At 35.5% G+C, this 8,940-nt stretch overlaps 1 pseudogene; it reads right to left on the bottom strand.

Moving 5' to 3' along the window:
- Window positions 1-1,452: 1,452 nt before the first annotated feature.
- LOC140819136 (uncharacterized) lies at window positions 1,453-6,052 on the bottom strand (annotated as a pseudogene).
- Between the last annotated feature and the right edge of the window lie 2,888 nt (window positions 6,053-8,940).

Below are 8,940 nucleotides of genomic sequence, written 5' to 3'. Positions count from 1 at the left end.
AACCACTACAGGTCAACCTCTGCTAGCTCTCTGTCCACTCCCTCCTGGACCGTCCAACCTGAGACCTGCCCCATCGAATAGGGTGTCCAAAACAGAGATAAACCGAGGACGTGAGCATAAAACGCTCAGCACCGAAAGCATGAGTATACAAGACTATGACATGCATGTATGCAAAATGTACTGGATACCAGGATCTGGGTATAACGAAATACTGCTCAGGTAAATGACGTCAAGGTATGTAGCACTCTGCGCCGTCGCACCAGGAGGTGGCTCCCATACCAAAATAAACCTGTGGATATACCGGTGACCTGACCACCGTCGGCCAACGGGGTCCAACCATCCACAACAAACGAGGGCTGAGCACCCTCTCAACAGGCTATCTCAAAAATAGTCAGGCTCAACATGATTATGCAAATGCCGCATAATAAACCATGCATCATATGACAGATAATAATGCAACATATAAACATGCAACACGTAGTAAAGCATACTCAATCCTGCTATCTCGGATAGTACTTTCGTACCTCAAATCAGTAGATCCTAGCAATCAGCCCTAGAATCAAGCCTGCGTCCGTAGTCAGCCCACTGATGCCGCTAGCTCCCAACTAGAGCACAGCTCCGCTACAAAACCAGTAGCTCCTCGCTAGTGCCTAAACCTCGGGAAAAGACTAGAAACCTATCGGAAACGACTAAAACGCTCTGGAACACTCGGAATTGGCGAGTAAAAAGTGAAGCCTCGCGCCTCTATTTATAGACAACGATCGGACGATCCGATCCACTTCGGACCTTCCGAACCCTTATCAGATGATCCGAACCCTTCATGTCTTCCACGTGTCCAGACACCTGTCTTCGGACGATCCGAACCCTGATCGGACGATCCGAACTCTGCATGTCTTCCACGTGTCCAGCCACCTATCTTCGGACGATCCGAACTCTGATCGGACGATCCGAACCCTGATCGGACGATCCGAACCCTGTTCGGTCCTTCCGATCTCACTGAAATAATATTACTCCAATAATAACTCAAATTAGGCATCGGGATACTACAACCTCCAAGATGAACAGATGTTGACACAGATCCCATTAACCCAATATTACCTCCCCCATATACCGAGTGAATTTTTCTCTCAGCCAATATCTTTCAAAGATTATTCGCTGCTTCTACAAACACTTCATTTTTTCCAGGACTCGACCCACAAAATACACAAATATTTTTCAATGTTTGTGTAGAGGATCCAGCCATGTTTTTACTTTCTTTTTTGGTCTGCGAAAATAGAGAGAAAGATGAGAGATTTTATAGGAGTAATATGTTATCATAACAAAACTATGGGTCACAGCTGTAAACAGAATAAATAATAAAAACAATAATGACACATATTCATATGAACAGTAGTGTGATTGTGGCTCACAATTTTCCTCTGGTTTTACATCCAGAAACGGCTTCAACGCCTTCTATGAATCAAGGATGTGCTTCCCATCCAATTTTCTTGTAAATTGGCAAACAAGGTCTTTTTTAGTCGGATTCCCAAGACTATGACGCTCATCTTGGAATTGTTTCCATAAACAGAGAAGTTCAATATTCACCTGTCCACTAGAATGCGTCTCAAGAGTCAATAAGATGTTAACTAAAGACTCCTTACTCAGCCCATTCTTAATGAAACCAATTTTATCTTCTCTGTTATTGGAAACACATCCCAAAGATCTGCATCGTTTGTCACAAGTCCATCTTGCACACTTATGACAAACCTCTAAACTTTTGGCCCTTCGTTTTTTCGCATAAGTGCTTTTTCCTAATCCAGGAAAATACCGAATGAGCAATGATTGTGGAACTTCTCCTCCTAATCGGACCTTAGCTTCTATTAGAAGACGAATATCTTCTGGAATTCCTTTTTGCATTAGCAATCTCAATCTTTCACACCGTTATCCGCCATTTAACCGGGAAATAAAAAGATTAAAGAAACCTGAAATAAAAACAAACAAAATTAAATGCAACATAAAAATTTAAGGATCAGAAAGGGAAATAAACTCTTCTTGAAAGATTTCATTTTCCAAAAATGGTTTAAGCCTTTGTCCATTCACTTTAAAAACATCACCATTTTTAGGATTTTCAATATCCACAGCTCAATAAGGATATACATGCTTTACAACATATGGGCCTGTCCATCTTGATCGTAATTTTCCTGGGAATATGTGAAGTCGAGAATTATAAAGAAAACCTTTTTTACCAATCTCAAAAGATTTTCTAAGAATTGTTTTATCATGAAATGACTTGATTTTTGCTTTATAAATCCTTGAATTCTCATACGCGTCATTTCTGAGTTCATCAAGTTCATAAATTTGCAATTTACGCCATTTGTTGGCATCATCCATGCTTGAATTTAAAGTTTTGATCGCCCAATAAGCTTTATGTTCCAATTCCACAGGCAAATGACAATGTTTTCCATAAACCAACATATAGGGAGACATATTCAATGATGCTTTAAAAGCTGTTAGATATGCCCAAAGTGCATCACTAAGTCGCAGAGACCAATCTTTTCTATTTGAGTTAACAGTTTTTTCCAAAATTTTCTTTATGTCCCTATTAGCTAATTCAACTTGTCCATTTGTTTGAGGATGATAAGGAGTAGTTACTTTATGAGTAATACCATATTTTTTCATTAATGAAGCAAATGGTTTATTAACAAAGTGAGCTCCCTCATCACTTATCATGGCTCGAGGAATTCCGAATCTACTAAAAATATTTTCTTTTAAAAATTTGATGACAATTTTATGATCATTTGTTCGACATGGAATTGCCTCTATCCATTTGGAAACATAATCAACTGCAACTAAAATATACAAGTATCCAAACGACGGTGGAAAAGGTCCCACAAAATCAATTCCCCAACAGTCAAAGATTTCAATTTCAATGATAGGATTCAAAGGAATCATGTTTCTTTTTGAAATCGCACCCAATTTTTGACAATTTTCACAGATCTTGCAGATTTCGTGGGTGTCTTTAAACAAAGTGGGCCAAGAAAATCCACACTGCAAGATTTTTGCAGCCGTTTTCTTTGAAGAAAAATGTCCTCCGCATGCTTCTGAATGACAAAATTTAATGACACTACTTACCTCATTGTTGGGTATGAAACATCGAAAAATTTGATCTGGACAATACTTGAACAGATACGGATCATCCCAATAAAAGTTTTTTACCTCATTCAAAAATTTTCTTTTATCTTGGGAACTCCATTGCGGTGGCATTTTTCTTGTCACAAGAAAATTTACTATGTTAGCAAACCAAGGTGTAGTAGTAACTGAAAATAGATGTTCATCAGGAAAATTATCGTTAATTTGTGACATTTCACAAGATGATCCTGTTACTAGTCTCGATAAATGATTGGCTACGACATTCTCGGTTCCCTTTTTATCTTTGATCACAATGTCAAATTCTTGGAGCAACAAAATCCATCGTATCAGTCGTGGATTTGCATCCTGTTTGGTCAACAAATATCTAAGAGCAGAATGATCAGTAAACACAATAGTAGTTGATCCAATCAAATAAGAACGAAATTTATCTAATGCAAATATTACAGCAAGTAGTTCTTTTTCAGTTGTGGAGTAATTCATTTGAGCATTGTTTAAAGTTCTACTTGCATAATATATCACATAAGGCTTACCGTTTCTTCTTTGACCCAGTACTGCACCGACTGCATAATCACTCGCATCGCACATGATTTCAAATGGTAAAGACCAATCAGGAGGTTGCATGATAGGAGCTGATGTTAAATGTCGAATAATTTTATCAAAAGTATTTTGACATTCTTGAGTCCACTCAAATGCAGTGTCTTTTGTTAAGAGGTTACAAATGGGTTTAGAGATTAAACTAAAGTCATTTATAAACCTCCTATAAAATCCAGCATGTCCCAAAAATGAGCGAATTTCTTTAATGGTTTTTGGAGGGGGTAAATTGGCAATGACATCAACTTTTGCTTTATCAACTTCAATTCCATGAGATGACACGACATGTCCCAAAACAATTCCAGAAGTAATCATGTAATGACATTTTTCCCAATTTAAAATAAGACCTTTTTCCTCGCATATTTTTAAAACTTTTTCAAAATTTTCAAGACAATTATCAAATGTGTTCCCAAAGACAGTTAAATCATCCATTAAAATTTCCAAACAATTTTCAACCATGTCGCAAAAAATGCTTAGCATACATCTTTGAAATGTTGCTGGGGCATTGCATAATCCAAATGGCATCCTTATAAATGCAAATGTTCCAAAAGGACATGTGAATGTAGTTTTATCTTGATCTTTGAGTGCAATGGGAATTTGATAATAACCTGAATATCCATCAAGAAAACAGTAGTATGGATGACCTGCTACTCTTTCTAAAATTTGATCCAAAAATGGTAATGGAAAATGATCTTTTCTAGTGGCGTCATTTAATTTTCTATAATCAATACACATCCGCCAACTAGATGGGACTCGAATTGTTAACAATTCACCTTTTTCATTTTTTATCACTGTGATGCCAGATTTTTTTGGAACTACTTGTGTTGGGCTTACCCACTTACTATCAGAAATTGGGTAGATAATCCCAACATCGAGTAGTTTGAGAACTTCAGTTTTCACAACATCTTTCATGTGTGGATTTAATCTCCTTTGTGGTTGTTGAGATGTTTTAGCATTTTCTTCTAAATGAATTTTGTGAGTGCAAATTAGTGGATTAATGCCCTTAAGATCTTTTAGTGTCCAACCAATTGCATTTTTATGTCTTTTAAGCATATCAACTAATTTACCTTCTTGATTACTTGATAGTTTGGAAGAAATTACCACCGGATATGTTTCATCTTCTCCAAGAAATGCATACTTCAATTCTTCTGGCAAGGGTTTTAACTCCAATATGGGTGGTTCGTCTTTGTTCTCATATTTTGCCTCAAATTCTTTTTCTGATCCTGGTAACGGGTGATACCTAATAAAATCATCAAGATCAATTTCAATTTTCTTGAACATTATCGATTGACCAAATATCTAATTGGTCACGAGTACTCCCTTCTTGAATGTTTTCTTCCACAAGAGTTTCAATAAGATTTTAATCTTCACTTTCATCTCCTTTTTCATGTGGTTGCTTACAAAGATTAAACACATTAAGCTCCAAGGTCATGTTACCAAATGACAACTTCATTATTCCATTCCTGAAATTTATAAGAGCATTAGAAGTTGCTAAAAATGGACGTCCTAAAATTACAGGAATTGCATTACAAGCTTCAATAGGTTGTGTATCTAAAACTATGAAATCGACAGGATATTCAAAGTTATCAACTTGGACCAACACGTCTTCTACCATACCTCTTGGCACTTTAACAGATCTATCAGCAAGTAAAAGTTTTACCGAAGTAGGTTTTAACTCACCTAGATTGAGTTCTTGATAAACTGAATATGGAAGTAAATTCACACTAGCTCCAAGGTCAAGCAATGCTTTTTTAATTTTTCGTTCTCTAATAATACAAGAAATAGTAGGACAACCTAGGTCTTTGTATTTCAAATTATTATTATTTTGAATGATTGCACTTACTTGTTCGGCTAAAAATGTTTTCTTTTTCACATTCAATTTTCTTTTCACAGTGCACAAGTCTTTCAAAAATTTGGCATATGATGGTACTTGTTTTATTGCATCTAATAAAGGAATATTAACTTTTACTTGTTTAAAAATATCATATATATCAGAATTCAAATTTGATTTTTTTGTATTTTTCAATGCATGAGGGAATGGTGGTGACACTGTCTGTTGAACCTCCTCTTCGCAAGTTATGGGTTCCACTTCCTTACCCTTTGAAGTTGATCTATCATCATCTTCACAAGGTTCAAGAATGGATTTTTCCACAACCTTACCACTCCGAAGGGTAACAACAGATTTTACCTGATCCATCGGTTGAGTTCCAGAAGTTCCAGTTTGTGAATGATGATCCTTGTGATTAGGCAGAGGTTGTGAAGAAAATTTACCTTTTTCATGAACATTAAGTGCAGATGCAAATTTAGCAAGAGTATCTTTCAAATCTGTCATGGTTTGACCAGTTTGAGTATTGATAGACTCTTGCTTTGCAATGAAAGAATTCAATAAATGTTCCAAATTCCTTTTAGGTGAAGGAACATAAGGTGCATAATTTTGAAAATTTTGTTGATTTTGAAAATGTGGTTGCGGAAATTGTGCAGCATTATCATTCCTCCAACTAAAATTTAGATGATTTCGCCAACCTGGATTGTAATTTTGAGAAAATGGTTCAAAATTTGGCCTTTTGAAATTGTTCAAAACATTGGCTTGTTCATGGAGACATTCTTTAAAAGAGGGCAAAGTGGGGCAATCTTTTGTAAAATGATCACTTGTATCACAGATGTGACACACAATTTCTTGAATATATTTTAATTGACCATTCTTTTTCAATTCAAGTGCCTCAACTTTTCTTGCCAATAGAGGTAAATCTAGCTTGAAGATCATGTTCATCTTTGAGAGTGTACATACCTCCACCAGATGTAGGAGATTGAATCTTGTTTGATGGTTCGATTGTACCTATAGTGTCCCAATTTTGCGCATTTTCAGCTAATGAATCGAGATACTCAATTGCCTCGTTTGGATCTTTATCTTCAAATGTTCCATTACACATAAATTCAACCATTTGCCTATCTTTAGGTGTTAAGCCTTCATAAAATTGAGAAACAACCCTCCACATTTCAAAACCATGATGTGGACAAAGATTAAGCAATTCTTTGTATCTATCCCAACACTGATAAAAAGTTTCTCCTTGTTTTTGAGTGAAAGTGATGATTTGCCTTTTGAAAGAATTTGTTCTATGCGATGGAAAAAACTTTTTCAAAAATTGTTGTTACAATTCATCCCAAGTTCGAATGGATCCCGATCTAAGATTTTGTAGCCAAGTTTTAGCTTTATCTTTTAAAGAAAAAGGAAAAAGCTTAAGTCGAATGGTGTTCATGCTACAATTTAGATCATTATATGTGTTGCACACTTCTTCAAACTCTCGTAAATGCATGTATGGATTTTCAGAATCTGAGCCATGAAAGTTGGGTAAAAGTTGGATAATACAAGGCTTAAAATTGAAATGAGATGCATCAGGGGGAAAAACTAGACATGAAGGTGCACTAGTACGTGTAGGATTCATGTGATCTCTAAGTGTTCTTCGTCTATCATGATCATGTTGAGATTGAATTTCATCTTCATTTTCTTGGATGGGTTCTTCCGCCATGTTTTGTAAAAATAAAGGGTTATTTCGAATGAGTCGACCACTAAGTGTACGTGACTAAATGCTCATGAAAATGCAAATGCAAATGAATAAAAACACACAAAAGCAATAAAAATTCAAATAAAGAAAAATAAACTATAAACAAAATTAAATAGACTTGAAATTAAATTATACTTCCCCGGTAACGGCGCCAAAAACTTGTTGCGACTCTGATTGTTTCACTCCCAAGAGCAGATTGTCCACAAGTAGTATAATTCGGTGAGTCCGATATCGTATCCACAAGGAAGCTAAGGTAATTACAAGTCCACAACAATGTCTTTTTGTTTTGTTTTGTTTTTGTTTCTTTTTAATTTTAATTGTTTGAATCTGTAATGGGTAAATTTTAATTGTTCAAATTTAAATTTAAGTAGTTGAGATTAAAGGATCCACTCTTGGTGTAGAACCCAAAAACCCGAAAATCAGATTACGTATAAGTCATACATAATTTCTATTATTTAAAATTAGAAATGAATATTTTACATAAGTATGAAGTGTTTTATTTATTTTTAAAATAGATGTTTAGTTCTATCTTTTCAGGATAATTACACGAGGCCGGACCGGAGTTTGGAGATTAAATATAAGATTAATAATAAGAAAAATATTCTTAAATTTAATTTAAGCCAAGGAATAATTTAATTTAAAGAAAAAGAATGTTTTAGGATTTATTAAATTAATTAGAGCTAAGTTATTAAATAAGTTCTTTTGGATTCAATATTTAATTAAAGCTTAAATTAAAATGGGTAAACAAATGGAGATGAATTAATATAGGTCAAATATATTCAAGAAATTAAACATAACATTTAAATACTTAAATTATAAACCATGCAATGTCATGCAAGAGTGTTGGAACTTTTCAAGTTCGCAATCTTGATTTTGATGTTAACAAAACTTGTTATTGTGTTTCTAACATATTTACTCAAGTGTGAAGTTGCAAACACAAGAAGCAAGCTGAAACTGAATTTTGCACAAACTAAATTTCTGGCGAGCTTCGGTGTTTTGAAGATATCTCTCACCTAGATGATCCAAATGACAATCCGCGAATTGGAGTGATTAGAAAACTCAAATTGGAACAAATCGTATTTCACGTCAGTTGGGAAAAATCGGATGTTATCCAGGGCTAACTGATCGCTGAAGTGACGAACGGATTGCACGAAAACAGCAATCAGTTGGCTTTGAGCAGCTGTGGTATTTTGGTCATATCTCTCAGCTCGGTTATTGAAACGAAGCAATTCAGTATGCGTTGGAAAGATAAGACAAAGATCTACAAATCATTCTTATAAGTCAAATTCTGAATCGAAGCTTACGATGCTGATAAATGACGATGAAGCTACTGGTTCTGCACAGCACACCAGTTGACCTGCAGTTGAGATGCTGACCAGTTTGAACCGCTGACCAGTTCAACCGCTGACCAGTTTTCAACCGCTGACCAGTTTGAACCGCTGACCAGTTTTCAACCGTTGACCAACCAATTTAAGCTCGGGAAAATGTCCAGCAAAGCGAATTTGACCGTTGCAACTCCAGAAACAGTACAGAAACTTTCTCAACGGTCATATTCTTGTGTCCAACGTATATATCAGTATTGGGGCTCATAAATACAACATCTTGAAGATCAAATAAGAGCTTTTGAAGTGGATTCAAAGCATGGGCACTTAGCATG

This window comes from Primulina eburnea, chromosome 18, assembly GCF_022965805.1.
Source record: "Primulina eburnea isolate SZY01 chromosome 18, ASM2296580v1, whole genome shotgun sequence".
Taxonomy (NCBI): domain Eukaryota; kingdom Viridiplantae; phylum Streptophyta; class Magnoliopsida; order Lamiales; family Gesneriaceae; genus Primulina; species Primulina eburnea.
This window is presented reverse-complemented; position numbering and strand designations above follow the sequence as displayed.